This window comes from Patagioenas fasciata, chromosome 1 (assembly GCF_037038585.1).
Source record: "Patagioenas fasciata isolate bPatFas1 chromosome 1, bPatFas1.hap1, whole genome shotgun sequence".
Classification (NCBI taxonomy): domain Eukaryota; kingdom Metazoa; phylum Chordata; class Aves; order Columbiformes; family Columbidae; genus Patagioenas; species Patagioenas fasciata.
Window position 1 is genome coordinate 79,820,081 of NC_092520.1, and position 20,060 is coordinate 79,840,140.

Here is a 20,060-nt window from a genome sequence, read left to right on the forward strand (position 1 = left end):
TCAAGGAAATGGAAAATAAGCCAGATAAGACCAAAATATTTTTTTCATTTTTCATACTCGAGGAATGGAATCTCATTTAAAGTCTATGATTTTTTTTTTTTTCAGTACATGATAACAGTGAAACCTCATCTAAATTTCAGTCCAGATTTTTTTTTTTTTTAATGAAATAAAAGTGTATTGTCCTTTTAATTGAAAAATCCACATCAGATGTAGACAGTTGTGATCAGCTCTCTTTCTGATCACTGTCAAGACATATAGGGAGTTCATGCAGCTGTGAAGAAAATGCAAAAGACTCTGGTCACATTTCTTTATGATGGTGCAAAATCTCACTTTGATGCACAAAAGGCTCCTAGCTGAGACATGTATGAATGAAAAACTGCTTGCACTCTGGTGTCACTCCTTCAATGGTGGAGAACTCAGTTTGTTGAGACTCATTACATGACCCAGAAAGACTGGACATAGAGAAAATGTGAAGTTTCAGATGTGGCATGGCTCTGCAGTGGGGACGCAGGGGCTTCACTCATTTCAATAGTCGGTTGGCACAGCGGGAGGACCATACAATGGGGCTTTGGCTGGTAGTTCAGGTTTACTCAGGTGGCAGCTCCAGGGCATTGCTGCCAATTCTGTAATTTCACTACTGAAGTTTGTGTTTTAAGCTACAGGGATGGTTCATTAACAACAAATAACTCCAGCTCACAGTTTACCTCTTGCTTTCTCAACGGCTAGAATATAAAAAGACTTTGGCACTGGTTTGTTGTACAGAGATTCCCTACTGACAGTTAAAAGGCTGCTGTCCCCGTTTTCTGTAATTGTCGCTGGTGCATATTTAGGTGTTGACTTAATGTCCACTAAAGTTTATGGAGAGGCTCCACAGCATTCTCTTGGCTTTACATCAGAGAAAAGACAGGCAACACTGGATCTTTATGAGCTAACAGAAAATCAATTTTAATTCCACAGGATGGAATTATTGGTGTAGAAATAGAAGTCATTAAATAGTCTTGCTTGCTCCAAGGCTAGCGACATGGAAGAAGAACTGAAAAGAAAAATTTTATCTTTCGATTGCCGTAATTGTTATACTCGCCTGCTTTGTATTGGATTCCCTTGTTAACATAGTAACCAACTGGTATTTGTAGGTATGTGTACTTTCTCATGGAAAGAAATCGAACTATTATAATGGTAGGCAAATGATGCTGCTACTTTCCTTCTGTAATCAAAACTAGTTGCCATAAAAGAAGCCAGTAGGGTACCGCAACATCATCTTTGAAAAGCTACTGTGAAATACAGGCCTGTAAACTTTATATAGTAACAAGAAATGTGTGTAAAATAAACACTTAAATATAACTATAAGGCAGGAAAGAAAAAAACCAGGAAGGCAGCCCCATGGGCTGAGGTTGGGGTTGGGGCCCAGCTCTGCCATGGCCAGGGCTTGGGTTGGGCCACAACAGCCCCCCCACCAGAATGGGGTCACCCCAGGCATGGTTTTGTAGGAGGGCTACAGGGGTGCCTCCACACTTGCTCCTTCTGGCTCTTTCTCCAGGAGGTCGCAGGCTGATTGAGATGTCTTTAATGGCCATCTCTTCATCACCACCCTTACCAGGAAGAGGCCAGTGTGCTGGGGCACCTGCTGAAAAAAAAAAAAACAACAACAAACAAACCAAAACAAAAAACAAACACCACCATAACAACAACAAACAAACTAACTAACTAAACAAAACCCCCCAAAATAAACAAACCACCTAGATCAACTTCAGGTAGTTAAAGGACATAAAAAAAATGGGTTTCATTCCAGCTAATCTTTTATTACCTTGCACCTGTGTAACTTGGATTTCAATATTGAAACCATTCTGAATTTTGGCTCCAAGAGTCTTTCTATATTTCTATTATTGATACCCTTGCCATATGTGCAAGCCTGCATCTTCCAGCAGACTCTTCAGATACTTCTTATGTAAATATATGTTCATTTATGGAAAGACTTCTCATTACAAAATTTTCAATAGAGCTTCAAAGTTTTTAACTCAAGGAGTAACAAGCACCTTCTGCTCTTTTAAACTGACTTCTTCTTACTATAGAAGTTCAGCTCAAAATCTGAAGACTCCTTGTGCTAGACTGAAGTCCCACAGGGTTATACCTTAGCAATTGCAGTGTGTGGATCTTACCAAAGGAAACCAGTAGACACTTTTGGTCTTATTTTACTATCGTTTAAGAATAGGTGAACTATTAAAGTATGTTTTTAGGTATCATGTCAGCTTACTACTTTTTAAATTGTTCAATTTGTGTACGTACTCTAAATTAACCACAGTGGGCTAGGAAAGGACAGTAATCGATAGGACAGCTTGTTATCGATGGTGCTTATAATTATCCTGATGCTAGTACTAATGTCTTGGTTTAACGAAAGTATATTAAAAAAATGTCCTAACAGGATATCTCATTATCACCCTTATTTTTGGTGTGGAGCTTTATTAGAAAATCATGCTACTCATCTGAACTGCCACAACAGCAGCCACAAACACCCTAGGGCATTTTTTCATATCAAGGTTAATTTAAACTGATTAGCATAAGCGCTACAGATGTTGCTATGGGGATAGGAAACTCACATCTACTATGATGGACATCACATGATTGCTGTTATAGCTCCAGTATGATTGGATTATTTGTTTTAATGTCATGCGAAATAAGTCATGTGATGAAGATCAGAATCTCCTTAATAGCATTTCATATTCTGGAAATCAATCACCTTTTCTCTGTTTCTCAGTGTTAAAAGTGTCTGAAGAGCACATAAAACAGATGTCTTTCATTTATTGCTACTTGTATCTGACTGTCTGGTAAAATCCACCACTAGTGACTAAAACATACACCTATTTGAAAACTGAAAAAACACAAGTAACTATATTTTGCCATAATTATGCAAGTATTTTTACTAACCTGGAATAAAAACTTGAAGTAATTAAATTTGTTCACATTTTATAATCAATCCCTATACTGAATGCATGTAAAATCACGGATTGATGGCTGATCCCAATGCCATTAAAATCGGTGAGAAGCACCTTCCTTGCCTCAGCAGGTGCCTTTGAGTTCTTCACTCTCAGTCACAGGAGTATTTTAGCAGTTAGTATTGTGGCAGAGATAAAGAGTAAAATATTTCCTAGGGACTCAATAAGGACAATAAACAACATATAGAAATATTAATTTCACTGTATTTCTTAATAACACCTTATTTTTGTAACTGTGCACAAAAGGCTATGATTAAAAGATTCTTTAGCAATATCACTTCAGTGAAATGGGATGGCTTTGTCATCTACAGGAGGATACTTTAGAGCCTACTGGGTGCTGTGCAATCTCTCTTGAAGACCCTTTTCTCTCACCAGTGACTGCATAGACAATGAAAGCTCCTAAATTTGGCCTTCTAAATTACCTTTAGAACACACATTTAAGTTACTTCAAATACAGTTTAGTAACCTTTCATCTATTTCCCACTCTTGTGATTATTGCTATGAGTAATGTTTGGATTTTATATCTACAATTTTCTTATTTCTCATAAAGTAGAAGTTGTTAATTGAAAAACTACTCTGAATTCTGGCTTTAATTTCTAGATAATTTTATGTCCTTGTTATGTGATTTGTTTTTAAGCATGTTAATGTCACTCTATGCTGTAAACTGATAAGAAAAAGGAACAAGTAGAAGATCTTTGAACATACTGAGAATAACAAACAATATCTTAAGCTCATACTTCATTAACTTGAACACTTACTTATAGAACTCTCCCTTCTGCTTTTAAGGTGGAATAAACTTGTGGTTTAGCTAGCACCTTTCATCCCTCAGAGAGTGTCAGAAAGTAATTGGAGATTGATATTATACTCTGATGATAGGTGGTAGGTAATCATGACATTAGCAGTTCTTTGAGCCCAAGCTAACAGTAGTGTTGGTTCATGAAACTGTGTTTGTTTGTCATTTTAGCTGAAATACTGTGGTATTACTGCCCTCTGTTCACGAGAGGTATTCCGATGTTTAATATTCAAACAATAGTCATCTGGGAGGGGCGAGGATTCAGTTTTGTGATCACTGGAAGGGCAGAAACATCAGCAGCTCAATACTCAGAACCACCCTCAGCAGTCAAATACGATAGAACAGAATGTTTTGGTTGGAAGCAATAGATTCAAAAGCTCATATCACTGCAAAAGTGTGTCTGCTGAGCAGTTCAGTTCCCTGTTGAATAAACCACACAATACTTAGCTACACAGAGAGTAAGCACACTTTAAAGACAGATAAATTGATGGATTTCTTTACAATTTTGGCCCTTTTTATTCACTCACACCTGTGCGAGGAGACAATACTCAATCCTTCACTCATGTTGATATTACTATTTGTTTTTTAAGTGTAAATGAATACATTATATGGTGATCTTCTAAGAGATGGAGAAGTTGTGGCTGTAACTGTAATAAAGCAAAACATTTGATCCTGACTGGAACCTGAAACAATTTTTACTCTGCCTGCAAAACAGGAATGGCTTTGGGCTTCTCTATCCACATGTCCACATGCAGTCCCACTTCTCCACAGACAAGTGGACCCAAACCCTTCTCCATTAGTAAACATTGCTGTAGTATCTGAAGTAGCTGGAAACAATCAAGAAATGGTAGCACATGAAAGCTGTCTTATTTTGCTGAATGCTACAGTGGAGATGCAAATCAACTCCATCTCCTTGTTTCTCCTCAAAAGTTTGATAAGTTCTTGATGTATAGGACTCTTCAGTGACATACTCCTTATGTGGTGGTAGGTATTAGTGAATTAATACCACTACACTAGAACTAAATATTACAGAAATAATACAGAGGCTTCTGTTGATCTCCTTTATTTCCAGAGTGTTTATCCTGACAATATTATTCTAATAATGTAGAATATAAGGCAGGATTTTAAAGCATTTTTAACAATAATCGTGTATTTTTAATGAAAAATACTTTCAGAATGTTTTGTCATGATGCTACTCTGATAATTTTCAACAGCTATGATGATATGGTGGTGAAGAACTACAGATACTAGAATGGTAGATTAGACCCAAAGAATTTTTGATTAAAAATCAGTAATTATTTTAAAAATATAATCTCAACCATTTAGTCAAGGATAGACATCAAGATGCTATTTTTTATTTATACCAAAGGCATTTCAGAAAATTTCTAAAGAAATCTGAAGAGATTCAAAGACATTATTCAGTATTCAAAGGCATCAACAATTTTATCATTGAAAGGTCTAGCGAATAAAAACATGAGTCCTACTTTTCGATTTTTTTTTCTTTCTGTTTTGAATGTTTCTATACTTCCAGCTACATACAGAGAATATATGTGTTATAAAAATTAATGGTTAAGAAGACTTGTCCTGAATCATTTCACATTCTCCAGAAGAGAGAATGTATAAGAATGTCAATCCCTTGTGCAGACAAAAGGCTTTAGGACATATATTGTGATCTTTGACAAAGCTTTCATATTTACTGTATATTCTGATCAAGTTTCCAGAGATTCACTTGTGGGTACTCAGAACTGCAGTCTATGTTGACAACAATAGCCCTTAAAATCACTCTTTCTCTCCTACAGTCCAATTTCCTATGCTCCACTTTGCTGTCCTATATATATTTTTGTGTCTATGAACATGTGCACTTTTTTCAGTATAGATATGCAAGTATAGGATTTTTCCCCAGAATTTTCTATAAAAATGCTTTGACTTTTTTTTTTTTTTAATATATTTATGTAACAACCTAATAAACTAAGACTAGTTATCCTCCTGTACTAACAAAAACAACATGTTGAAAGACTAATGGTTGGTTTATAAGAAAAAGGAAGATTTCACACTGAATAGGACAGTCCCCTAAAATTGGGCAGTTTATTACTGGTGACTTCTGTTGTTCTTTTTTATCATTTAATTGCACCCTAACTCCATTAAGAAGGATCTTTGGAAAATATTGTAATACAGAAATGTCATACTCTGGCACATATTAAAGCATTTTTATAAGATTGTGAACTTGGAAATGTAAGGTCAATACTTTCCCAGAGCTTGCATGTGGTCCCACTTTAATTTTAGCATTACCAGTGAGATGCATTTGTCGTTAACCAGACATCTCCCTGTGTAATTCTTAAAACCAGAAAATGCCAGTCCCCCAGATGTTGTGAATCAGCATAGCTCTGATGAGGTCAGAATTATAAATATACACCAGGAAGGCCTAGGAACTGGTATCTGGTACTTATGTAGCATCATCTTTTTCAAATGAGGAGGCTTACAGCTTCAGTTAATTTTAGTGTAGCTAAGTTTATGTGAGTGACATGATTGCACTCTGATAGTATACAGCTTCACAAAATTATTATGTTCAAGCATCCAGAATTAATTTGTGAATGGCTTTTGTAAAAACCCTCAGTGTTTGACTGTGTTCATATTAAAGAAATGGAAACCAGAGTGTTAATGTCAGTGGGTGGAGACTTTGGGCTCTACTCAGACTCACTCTAAGCATATTGATTGCCCGTCAATAAGGTTACAGTTTGTAGAGTGTGACACCTCCTTGTAGGAAGCTGGCATTTTCTTATACTTTATCTATTATTGTGGAGTGCATCAACTACTCAGGAGTTTGGAGTTCAAACTGGAATAAGAAAAAATTGTAAAGATCCAAGACTCTGATTGCTGCTATGTTAAGAAGTACTTAGTGGTGGAGGTTATGGAAATGATTACACATTTTGTGCATTACAGGATATCACAGTATCACAGTATGTTTGGGATTGGAAGGGACCTCAAAAGATCACCTAGTCCAATCCCCCTGTTGGAGCAGGAACAACTATGTGAGGTCGCACAGGAACATGTCCAGGCAGGGTTTGAATGTCTCCAGGGAAGGAGACTCCACAACCCCCCTGGGCAGCCTGTTCCAGTGCTCTGTCACCCTCACTGAGAATAAGTTTTTTCTCAAATTTAAGTGGAACCTCTTCTGTTCAAGCTTGATCCCATTGCCCCTTGTCCTATCATTGTTTGGCACCAAGAAGAGCCTGGCTCCATCCTCGTGGCACTCACCCTTTATATATTTATAAACATTAATAAGGTCACCCCTCAGTCTCCTCTTCTCCAAACTAAAGAGACCCAGCTCCCTCAACCTTTCTTCATAAGGGAGGTGCTCCACTCCTTTAATCATCTTTGTTGCCCTACGCTGGACCCTTTCCAGCAGTTCCCTGTTCTTCTTGAACTGAGGGGCCCAGAACTGGACACAATATTGCAGATGGGGTCTCACCAGGGCAGAGTAGAGGGGAAGGAGGACCTCTCTCGATCTACTAACCACCCCCCTTGTAATACAATCAAGGATGCCGTTGGCCTTCCTGGCCACAAGGGCACAGTGCTGGCTCATGGTCATCCTGTTGTCCACCTGGACCCCCAGAACCCTTTCCCCTACACTACTCTCTAATATGTAATTTCCCAGCCTGTACTGGAACCTGGGGTTGTTCCTGCCCAGATGAAGGACTCTACACTTTCCCTTGTTAAATTTCATCAGGTTATTCCCCGCCCAACTCTCCAGCCTGTCCAGGTCCCACCGGATGGCAGCACAGCCTTCTGGTGTGTCAACCACTCCTCCCAGCTTAGTGTCATCAGCAAACTTGCTGATAGTACACTCAATTCCCTCGTCCAAATCGTTAATGAATATATTGAATAATATTGGCCCCAGTACTGACCCCTGAGGCACTCCGCTAGATACTGGCCTCCAACTAGACTCCACACCATTGACTACCGCTCTCTGGCTTCTCTCCTTCAGCCAGTTTGCAACCCACCTCACTACTCTGTTGTCTAGACCACACCTTCTCAACTTAGCTGTGAGGATGCTGCGGGAGACTGTGTCAAAGGCTTTACTGAAGTCAAGGTAGACCACATCCACCGCTCTGCCATCATCCATCCACCTTGTTATATTCTCATAAAAGGCTATGAGGTTGGTCAAGCATGACTTACTCTTGGTAAAGCCATGCTGACTACCCCTAATATGTAGGCTTTAAAAGCTGAGGGAAAGAGGGAAGGGAAGGGAAGGGAAGGGAAGGGAAGGGAAGGGAAGGGAAGGGAAGGGAAGGGAAGGGAAGGGAAGGGAAGGGAAGGGAAGGGAAGGGAAGGGAAGGGAAGGGAAGGGAAACGTGTAGATTTTCTGCTCCAAGGATACAAGGTCAGGCAGAATTCTTCTTTGTGGTGGTATCCTACCTTTCTTGCTCATAGGCTAAATTCTAAAAAAATAACTACACAGATTTCCACAGTAAATGTTGCTCAGACTTGTGAGAATACAAATAATTAATTCCTCACCATCTCCACTGTTAGCAGGAGAGGGCAAGCTTAGGACAGGAGTTCAGGCTTTGTTCTTTTTATTCATTATCTGTAACATTTTTTCAACCATGATGGGGGCTTCTACATGGAAAGAGAAGTAGTTTACTCCTGCAAAGAGAGGGAGAGGTTGGTGATTCAGTGAAATGCTGAGAGAGGACAGTTGAGCCCATACACTCCTTTACCTCAGATTTCTGTGAATGGTCAAACTTCTTCAGGGCTCCTAGGAGTAAAGGCACTAGGATTTAAGGTCACGGTTCAGCTTGTTAATATTAACCCCCCAAATGAAGCTTTTAGTGGCCTATTTCATCCCACTTGTGAAAAAGATGAGAATTTATTAACAGCCCTCTCTCTCTAAATTTCCCATTACTAAATTAAGCATGGAAGTGTGGATTTCTTTTTCCTCAGATACCATTTGTTTCCCAAAAGTAATTACAATATCAGCTTGATAAAGGCTGCTAGTAATTTTGTTAAGAAATTTTTCTGAAAAAGGGCAGCAAAACTTAACAACCTAAGAGAATTGCCTGTGGAACAGGGTGGGCTCGGGAGACCACCCCTCCTACCCATTAGGAATTCTAACCACTGTAATTAGCAGCAAATTTCCCTATCTCTGTATGTTAAGCAGGGAATTCATCTTCGGTTTGTTTCTGCCTGCGGCAGGGAGAGACTGAAGGAAGGGAAACATAGGCATGTGCCTACCTGGGTTCAGCAGCCCTGGCTGAACTGGAAGGAGGCAAATCGACAAATTAAACCAGCCTCTGATTTATAACCTGGGCAAACCTGTCAAAGCCAAGGGTCTTACTTGTGTTATAATCCAGAGAAAAACGCAAGTGCACAGGTAGATAGGAAACACCCAGGCAGAGAAATTACAGGGTTATAGATGGGGTTCTTTAAAAACTAATGAATAAAAGATTTCCATCTACATTTCCATTTCTACATTTCCATTGTAGACATACCGTGCTGAGAAAACTAGTAACTTTTTGTGATCCCTTTTAACACCTATGCAGTATGAAATCTTATATAAGTAAATGTTTTCTGTACCAGAACAGTGAAAAATAGGGAAGATTATTATTATGTAATAAGACTGATAATGTCTTACATTGTCTGTCAGCCATCCTGTATGTCTCTTGATGAGTTTCTTGTTTCTGAACAGTATTCTTACAAGGAAAAGAGAGCTGAAAAAGTAGAATCATAGAATCAAATACATTGGTATAACGAATAGCAAAGCTTGATATTAATAAAAAATAACAAATTGGCTTGCCTTATGTATTGTATTTCATTGTTTGTCTGTCAACTTTATGAATGTTTAGATGTTTCCTTCGAGCATCCCCCACAAATGGCACTTAAGTAAATGGTCACTAATCTGTGCTCATAATATTCCTAAAGCATGTACAAAAGACAGTAGAAAGACTTCCTAATGTTCTCCTAGGGACCTCAAGGTATTTTATGTAATTATTTCCAGTGGATTAAAACGTTAATCGTTTTGTTTCATTAAAAAATTATTTGCTACAAATATGTACACAAATTGATGACACAATATAACATACGTTTTAAACGGGACCTGGCTTTGAATTTTAGAATTTGCTTCTTTTTCTCTGGGTGTCATAAACTAATTGTGAGCTATGAGTCTGTCTTTAAGCAAAAAGAACCAGTAATAAACTCGGCAGTTTAGATTATTTTCTTCTTTTCTGTTTCTACCATTACTAAAGACAAAAGTTGAACGAAATTGCATTTTGAATTCTAAAAAAAAAAATTATTAATTTCAAACTTGCACTTCTTTCTCACTGATGCTAGCAGGAGTGACAGAATAGAGCATGAAAAGTGACCATTGAATTACAAAGCAAATTGTCATATGTACTAGTTAAGACTATCTTATCTTTAAAATCTGGACCAAATAAAAGAAGATGACCTTAGATTTGTCTTTGCACGTGCATGTTAAAAAACCAGCATTTAACTGCTTTGGTGTCATAAGCTTTATTAACACCAAACTAATTTGCATATTTTTGTTGTTCACCCGAGGTATTTTTTTTTTCTGTTCTAAAACACTTATCTAAAAAGACCTTGAGTGTTTTTAGAGAACAGAGCAGATTAGAAAAACATAATCAGCCTTTTTCTTAGATTCACAAAAGGAAAACTGAACTATCTGTTCTTCAGTAAAGTGTTCCTTGGATGTCAGTTTCCCAGATGACCTACTTTTTTGAATTATTATTTATGCTGCTTATATATTTTAAAACTATACTTTAGTCCAGCCATCAAGCTGTAGTTAAAGCCAAGGGATAAGCAACTGCTAATTCAGAGTAACAGAATCACTGTTACCAAAAAAACCAAAAACAAACAAAAGAACCCTGAAAAATACAGTGCTTTATAAAATAGCACTATAAGAAAATAAATTATATTATACATTGAGATTTTGTTTTCCTTACCATCTGGACATTATCATAGCTGTTCTTTCAATGCAGCTGTTATCACAAATCCTAAATTTCTGACTGAGTTCTATTTGTTTCGTCATCGAAAGAGGCCAAGTACATGGTGAGGTTGGATGGAGTTTGCTGCATGTGATTTTTATCTTTGCATTGCCTTGTTAGGAAGTAGTAACAATCTGACTGCTTTGGGGGAAGCTAGACCTCATCTGCAGTGCACTTTTTGTGTCATTAATAGATTGTGTTAATTACATGCCTCAGAGGCTTCTTTTGGTCAGCTCCAGAAGCCAGAAAGCAATTCCTTTTCCCTTATTGTATGACAAATGGTAAAGGGGAGAATGAAAGGGGGAAGAAATGAAGAGCTGAAACATCAGACATACACTTGGAGCTCATTTGCTATGTTGACATATTTTTGTTAGATGGTTAGGGTTAAACTTAATGATGGCAAATGATATTTATCTGCTCTTAATTGAGCATAATGGCATTTATTCTCTGCTTATGTCAACCGTTTTCAGGCCTTTTCCCTGTACACAAATACCATAGAGTTTTAAAGCCACAGCAGTCCATGTTAGATCATCCCACAAGAGACTGGACCTACTCTTGCTGGGAGGCAGGGCCTGGCCATCGCAGGAGGGTCCTGTTGTGGGAGTGTTCAGAGATGTCCCTAGTGAAGATGATATCAACGGTGGGCCAAATACTCACCCTTGCAAAGCTAAGGAGGCTAAAAACATTGACAGTTTGTTATGACACAGAGGGAAGGTTGAGAAAAAGGTCTGTGTGACAGATGGTGTAGAAAAATCTGGAATGTACTTTTGAACTTTATGACTTTTTAGTACTGGCAGCAGAGAAATGTCTCAGGAGATTGGTAGTGGGGAAGAGATATCATGTTCAGGAAAGAAACATCATCTGTTTCTCTGAAAGAAACTGAAATAACTGCTAAGTCATTACGCCCTTCTAAATCATTCAGCAAAGGATATCTTATTCCTATAGAATTTAACACAAGTACATAAGAATATGACATTTGGATGTTTGCACATGCATATCTAGAATAATTTATTTGATATAAATAAACGTAGCTGTCATAAAACCATTAAATACGGAGACTTTAGACAACACTTAAAATCATTCCATAATGTTTGCATACATATATATGTATAATATTTATCACTATCTGGTCTTGAATATATAATCATGATTTTGCATTTTTATATAATTGTTTCCATTATTTACCAAAAAAAGTGGCTTTGACAGAAGCATGACAAAAGAACTCCAGTGATGCAGTTAGTTACTGTTCGATCTTGTACTTCAGACCGCATCCCAATTAATTTATGGCTTGGACTTCTAGGTATCCATAACCCAGCTGTAAATATACTCTTGTGTCTTAGATTTGATTGTTGGAAGAAGATCCAATTAAACAATAACTTGATGATTTTGGATGCTAAGCCACATATGATTAAACTTTTCTCTATTTCTTCTCAGGAAAATTTCCATTCTAGTACTTTTCTAGCAGACTTTCGGTTTATAGTCTCCACTGATATTTTACGTTATCTTAGAGTATTGAAAAAAATACTGACAGGGCTGGAATGGCTTCCTTCCTTCCTTCCTTCCTTCCCTCCTTCCTTCCTTCCTTCCTTCCTTCCTTCCTTCCTTCCTTCCTTCCTTCCTTCCTTCCTTCCTTCCTTCCTTCCTTCCTTCCTTCCTTCCTTCCTTCCTTCCTTCCTTCCTCCCTCCCTCCCTCCCTCCCTCCCTTCCTCCCTCCCTTCCTTCCTTCCTTGTCTTTCCTTCCTTCCTTGTCTTTCCTTCCTTCCTTCCTTCCTTGTCTTTCCTTCCTTCCTTCCTTCCTTGTCTTTCCTTCCTTCCTTCCTTCCTTGTCTTTCCTTCCTTCCTTCCTTCCTTCCTTGTCTTTCCTTCCTTCCTTCCTTGTCTTTCCTTCCTTCCTTCCTTCCTTCCTTCCTTCCTTCCTTCCTTCCTTCCTTCCTTCCTTCCTTCCTTCCTTCCTTCCTTCCTTGTCTTTCCTTCCTTCCTTCCTTCCTTCCTTCCTTCCTTCCTTCCTTCCTGCCTTCCTTCCTGCCTTCCTTCCTTCCTTCCTTCCTTCCTTGTCCTTCCTTCCTTCCTTCCTTCCTTCCTTCCTTCCTTCCTTCCTTCCTTCCTTCCTTCCTTCCTTCCTGCCTTCCTGCCTTCCTTCCTCCCTGCCTTCCTTCCTCCCTGCCTTCCTGCCTCCCTGCCTTCCTTACTTCCTGCCTTCCTTCCCTCCTTCTCTCCTCCCTCCCTCCCTCCTCCTTTCCTTTCCTTTCCTTTCCTTTCCTTTCCTTTCCTTTCCTTTCCTTTCCTTTCCTTTCCTTTCCTTTCCTTTCCTTTCCTTTCCTTTCCTTTCCTTTCCTTTCCTTTCCTTTCCTTTCCTTTCCTTTCCTTTCCTTTCCTTTCCTTTCCTTTCCTTTCCTTTCCTTCCTTTCTTCTCTGCCTGGTTATAGTTCTTCATGGACTCTTGTATTACAGATTTCAATTTTTAAATACTGGTAGAGCATGAATGCAGGCTGCCAACATCAGTTAGCTCATCACTAGGGTAGGCTGATTGTAGATCAGCTTGAGCATAAATATTATATACCTAAGCTCCCATACTATCTGGTTTTCCACATGAATGGCTTTATTTTCACCACAGAAAGAAATGTAATGAGGCCATTAAGTGACACAGAACATATTCCTGTTTAGTCAAAAGGAAGCACACAACTCTCTGTGCTACCTTTGTGTATTTTATTCTGAATATACACAAATTTGAGAACTTGAGATAAAAATATTTGAGGAGACCATACCTTTTTATTTTTCTCTGCTTTTCTTAAAATAGTTTTTAAACACTTCTTGTGCCAGCTTATAAAAGTCATTAATTTCTGTGTAGAATACTTGTGGCACCCTTGCTTCTCTCTACAGGACAAACACTCGTGGAAGCTAATTTTTCATAGACATTAAAGTCAAGAAGGCATGATTATTTATCCTGGGTGACTATCTAACTTCTTGTATTGATTTCATTCATAGCACTGTTGTCACTGAAAACATTGTTTGCTGTGGGTATTTCCAAGTGTTGACTGAGCATCTGATACATGAAGCTGGTTGACTAAGATTTTGCCCGGCCAACTAAAAAGCTTTCAGACCTCAATTACTTGCTTTTCTATTCTGAGCATGTAAATCCCCATTGAAATGGGACTTAGATTTCTCTATACTTCTTTGTGTCAGGCTTTTACTGATCTAGATATACATAACACTCCTATAGGTAAAAACAGCAAAAACCCTTACAAAAAACATAACTAGACAAAAATATAGATATTCCAATGTGAAAAGCTTTATTTCTGAGAGAATGACTGAATTTCCCAGTTGAACTTTATTTCTAAGCTCTGAACAGCTTAGAATCAAAGCAATCAAACCAACCAGGCTGCACTGTTTCCTCATATTTCCAAGAAATAAATCCTTAGTGAGCCAAATGTGTATCTTCAGGGCAGCAATATGAGAGCAAAAAGATTGATTCCAGCACTTTTTAAAGTATTTGACTAAAGTACTTGCTGTCTTCCACAGCAGGTAGAAAATCACAAAACATTTAAACCCAACTATCTTAATACCAATTTATTAAAGCAGTGGTATCTTCAGACATACCAAAGGGAAAATTAAATCAACTACTTTTATAAAACGTATTAAACTAATTTATTTTACGGTACCTCAGCAGGAGGAAAAAAATGCAACAAGGACAAGCCTACTACCAATAATGAATAAGAAGCACTCCACAGCAGGAAGCAAAAGAAACAGAAAGAAAAAAAAAAAATCCCACAACACTAAGACTGAGGGCAGTTCATTGTAAAGTGAACCATGTGCAACATGACAGCTGTGGTCAAAATAGGTGCACCTTTGTAACTACGTGCTGATGTTCATTCAGATGTGACAATCTCATCTCATTATTAGCATTGTCTTACAAAACTTCTCTTTGTGTGCATTACAAGAAACTAAAAAGACAGTCCACCAAAATAACTTACAGAAGTTAAAAATAATTTTAAAAAACCCACACCAAACATCACCCTAACTTCTGTTTAGTGTAATATTGTTGATTTCCATGAAGCTGTAAGAGAGGGAAAATATACTAATATTGGAAATGCTGTCCTACAGGATTCTGAGGGAAAAAACATTGCTTCACAATAGAAAAGCAATACATGACATTGATGTATTTTATCTCTTCAGGTCCAAATAACATAGCTTATAAAGTGATGTCATAGTCCCACATTTATCTCTTTTTCTAATAAAATTTATATATCTTTATTGTCCCTTCAGCTTGCAGAGCTCCACTGCATAACAAACAGTGTCTCTAATGCAGTTGCTCCATAATTCAATGGTCTTAGACAATTAGAAGGTGGAATTTATTAAATGCATTGTACTGGGAGAATTACAGCATCCTACACAATGTCATTCTTAATGTGTGCAAACACGAATCTGTTCCCCAAAAGCTGTCACCCATTAACGTTCTACAGCAGAAAGGGATAAAAAATTAAACATGTCTCACAGGTCCAGCTTGATGTGAGCCCATTAAGCCACGGTGAAGGAAACAAAAGTAACACTGAGGATGACCAGTGATTTTTGGTTCTGAGGAGCTGGAAAGCAGGCCAGTTCTTTCTTTCCCTTTATGTAGATGCTATTAAAGTCCTCAGAAAGCATCTTCTGGCATTTGCTGATCAGGAGATGAGGAAGAACCTAGTTGTTTAAACATGGTGAAAAATCTTTCTTGTCTCCCTTTTCAAGGAACACCTTTGCTAGGCATGACTTCGGAGGAAGGACTGCTTCTTGATCTCCTGACTCTGTTTTCATGGCAGAACATTTTGCATTCATGGTGGAAAAGCTATTCATGTTATTGCAGAAAATGCTTACCCATTCCATGGTTTTAATCTTGTTTTGTTGTTTTTTTTTTTTTTCAAACTAGAGGAATTCTGGATCATAATAACTGTATGCTACATGTCATAAAGTGTTTGGAAGTCATTTAAAAACAGGACACGATGAGGACCTGGTTCTACAAATAGTTCCAAAATCAGTGCTCAGTGTGAAAAGTTAAGTGTATGCATACATATCACTAGGATAAAAACACTGAGAAGAGATCAGAAGTTAAAACTGACTTGGAAACATTCATTGCTATAGTTTAACAAATTTGGTTAAGGATCGGTTTGTTGTTTTTTTTTTTTTTTTCATTTTGGTCTTCTTTCTTAAACTTCCAAAGGCAAGAGGGTGCACATGCTTTCAAGATCTTCCTTTTACTAAATTTTCCTTTTACTAATTTTTCTTCTTTTTCCCACCTCACCTCATTTTGTTTCTCTGATTTTTTCACCTGGTCGTTCCTAGGTCACTGGTGTGACTGCAAAGGTGGAAGAACAAATGATGCATAGGCAAAACTAATATGGTACCTGTTGTATACTTAAAATGTTTGATTTACAGGCTTTCCTGAATCCATGAAAAGCCTGTAAGGAGGGATTACTGGATGATAGCAACCTAGCTATGGTCCTGATGACAGAGAATTACTGTATGTGCTATTTTCCAAAGGTATGCAGATGTATGTTGAAACGATGGATTAACTCTAAGTCAGTCACTGTGGAAAACACGATTCAGTGGATAAAAGCTCAGTTCTCTTTGGCTTTAAGTGCAGGAGTAGTAAGACTTTGAAGAAAGAAGTTGTGTGAGATATTTTATATCAACACTTAGACTGTTATGAAATCCTGTCTTTCTAATACAGAGCAAGAAGCAAGCAGGCCATGTGGTGCCTGAAATTATCTTAGAGAGCTCTGTGTAAAAGGAGCTGTGAGTGTATCTTGAGACTATGTACCAATTTGTAGACTTTATAGCACTCCCATTCCCCTTGTGACTCCTGGGTATTTCTAGGTTGCCAAGTTGCCTATATGATCTGATATAAAGTCATTGGAGCCCTACTTACTCCTTTGACATTTTGACAGTCGGTTATTATATTCCATTTCTGTTTCCTTGCTATGCATGCACTTTCTCTGTATGGTGAGTATTTGATGTTTGTAGCCCCTCCTGCTCCCACTTCTCTACTGATGCTCTTTGTGTCAGTCTTTCTTGAGCAAGGAAGGGTCCAGGGTATTTATTCCCTTAGAGTCTCTGCAGGAGGAGAAGTGGAGCCCCTAGATCTGTTGAAAATCAGCTCAGTGCCTACAGGCTGTGTGTGCGGCAGCCAAACAGCTCACAAGCTGCAAGAGGGTGTGAAAGAAGCATGAGGTCACACTGGATGTCTTGGGCTTTCACTGGGGGCAATGGTTAATGTCTTCACTCACAGTTTACTTGCTTCTATATGAATGATTTGCTATTTTCAGTCTTTGTTTTTAACTGGAGCAGAGAGGCAGGGCATATTGTACGAAGGAGCTGGAGCCCTGAGGCCAAGATAAAGACCTTGGATATACCAGGCAACAGAATTACTGCCTGTCATTGCACCTGGAGAACTAACCCAAAATGAGAACCAAATAAATCTTTTAATACCAGGAGGAATACAAATATATCAGACTTGTATATGAAAGGTGGGGAGACACATGTTCATTAGTTGCTTTGCACTGATACTGACACAATACTTGCTCTTCTCCTATAAAGCTATATAAAAATTACAGTTATCATGTTTCACATGTAACATACACAAAAACATCTTTGAGTGAAAGAATAATTTATCAGTGCTAGAAATCTGTTCATGCAAGATAAAAGCCAAAAGGTTCAAGTATGTGATCACATATACTCTTGAAATGTAATTGAATTATCAGTTTTAATCTAATTTTAGCAGCTATCTGAAGCATCTCTGCATATTGCTTCGGAAAGCAGGCAAGATAAATACGGGTATGTGCTGGAGTTTTATTAGAGTGTATTTTCATATGTAGTTATGAAGGGAGAGGTCAAGATGAATCATTTTACTGTGGTGCCATGTGATGCTTTGCCATGAGTGTCATAAAACCTTGAAGTGGTTATTATGTTGTTCATGTTTTTACTGAAGATTAGCAGGAGAGAGGAGAATTTATCATTAAAAGCAAAGTGATGAGATATTTCTCGTTTGTGTCTGTTTTTCTTATTGAGATAGATATTGCACATGCTTCTCCACTTATGTAACCTGGTTGTGGTATCTGATCTACAAAATTAAGCAGGTCCATTCCATCTAAGTGGAAAAATACGTGGATTAATTTAAATCTCATAACAATACACTTTACAAATAACCAGAAACAAGAAAAGAAAATAAAATTTTTTACTGTTAGGGATAAACCACAAGATTTGTAACAAAGTTCCTAATCTATTGTAAATTCACTGTGAGATTACATCTGAACTCAGTCATGAAAACCAGTGTTCCAAAACTCTGTTCGTCTACTTTGGGGAGAGCAAAGAGTCATCTCCAGACATACCATCTCAAAATGCAGTGAGTATCACTACACCACATGCAGCAAATTAAAGAATATTTTCTAGAAACTGGAGTTATGCTTACTTTATTGGCTGAAAATTCTTCAGTGTTGTCCTAAAATATTTGAGAACTAGGTTCTCAGTAATAAGAGGGTCACTCTAAGCATATTCAATGCCAGTTTTTTCTTGCAGGGCTTCCAGAATGAAAATTACTGAACTTCGTAGTTCCACCATTTTGTTTATTTCCGTGTCATAGCACATGTACATAAGGAGGTAAATTTGCTTTAAAACTTAGCCGACAAGTGTAATGAAAAATTAATTATTTGGGAAAACTGCTTTAAATGGAGTAGACTTAGGTAGCCAGCTCAGTTTGTGGGCTTAACAGCACTATTTGAAACTTGTTGGAAATGAGAAATCAAGTATTGATGAGGATGAAAATCTAATCTGAGAAAAGCTACTCTTTACTTAGTGTATACAACTGATAGTCTCCTCTTACGGTGAATAGATTTTTAAAAACAACCAAAATCTGTAATGCTTACAGTTTTGAAACATGTCTGAACTTGCTCATTATGCTGGGGAAAACTCAAAAGCCAGTAGTGTTTTCGGGGGAGTATTATATATTATTGGAGGGTAATATTGTATTACCGTACATTTTAGACACTGTAGTCAATAACCAGAGCATTATTTTTCAGGGGTCTACCCAAACACAGAATCAAAAGGTGACCTGTATCCTTAGCAGGGTTGAAATAAAAGCTAAGACAAAAAATAAAGGAAGTAATCAAAGAGGCAACCAAGGGAAACAATGGAATAATACTAGTCAAGATGATAGGCAGTTGTGTCAGTGACCATGCTGTATTGATGGCAAGAGAGAGTTATAAAGGAGAATTTTAACTAGTCAATCATGAGGTCTATGGTAAGCTCCTGCCACAGAAAATGAAAGAGCCCCTGAAAGTACACAGTGAAAACTATTTCCTTAATCTTTTATTGTTTGTTTGTTGTTGTTCCTTTTTTTCTTCCTTCTCATTTTACAGTTTCAGTTCATATGAAGAATACGCAACTTGACCCACCAGCTACAGCAAGCTGTATGTTAACCCACACATCCTGTGCCTGCATTTGGCGTGATCTGTGGAGGGTTTGTGTATCATGTGAAAAGCGAAATTCAAGAAGCAAAAACATCTTCCTTCTTTTTCTAGCACCATTATGTAATACCACAGTGGTTTGACCCTTATCTGTGTCAGCTATGGAGAGCAGTTGATAAAGATGACTGAGGGAACAATTTTTCCTGCCAGTGCAATACTCCCTGGAATGATAAGCTCTGGCTAGTGAGACTAAGTGGGTAACTTTAATAGAATCACTGTTATGTTACCATAGAGAACAATCCAGCACTGGAAAAATAGTGAGCTAAACAATGTGATAAGTATTTTTCATCTGTAATTTCTTGCATACTAAGTACTCTTTCCAAGATTTCCTTCCTTTTCCATCCAAGTAGAAAGTCTCATGTTCCTAAAAGATGCCAGCAGTAAACCTTGTTTACCTGAAGGTGAAAAGTTCTTTCTTGTACAGAGTAAATCTCAACTACAGTTTTTTGGGGGAGGGTTTTTTCTGAGAAGAGAAAGCTGCTACATTCTACTTGCTGTGGCAGCTGAATGTATGGGAGTAAGGGAACTGGCAACACTAATTCAAGCCCTGCAGGAAAACGTTTTCAGTTTTCCAGGATATAAACATTTATAGCAGGTTTTGTGTTATCTGGGATTCAATTTCTTTTCTGAATCAAGTGAACTGTTCTAGAACAGCTCAGATTCAGTTAAAAAGTATTCTCTTAAGTCAATTTTGATCGTGATAGCAAAATTCTAACAAGTGTTTCTATTAGTTTTTCCTGGCTTTTAGGATGTTTTCCTCCTCTTTGGCTATCCTTTTGTG

General features: G+C 37.9%; 1 protein-coding gene and 1 long non-coding RNA gene across 17 annotated transcripts in view; one reads left to right on the forward strand and one right to left on the reverse strand.

Annotated features, from left to right (window-relative positions):
• Positions 1–20,060, forward strand: part of ROBO2 (roundabout guidance receptor 2) — a 1,099,771-nt gene that overhangs the window by 309,257 nt on the left and 770,454 nt on the right. The window lies entirely within an intron of this gene.
• Positions 189–9,455, reverse strand: LOC139827003 (uncharacterized). Its single transcript, XR_011737178.1, has 3 exons — positions 9,416–9,455; positions 8,299–8,427; positions 189–1,621 (listed from the first exon to the last, which is right to left on the reverse strand). It is a non-coding gene; the product is annotated as an uncharacterized lncRNA (long non-coding RNA).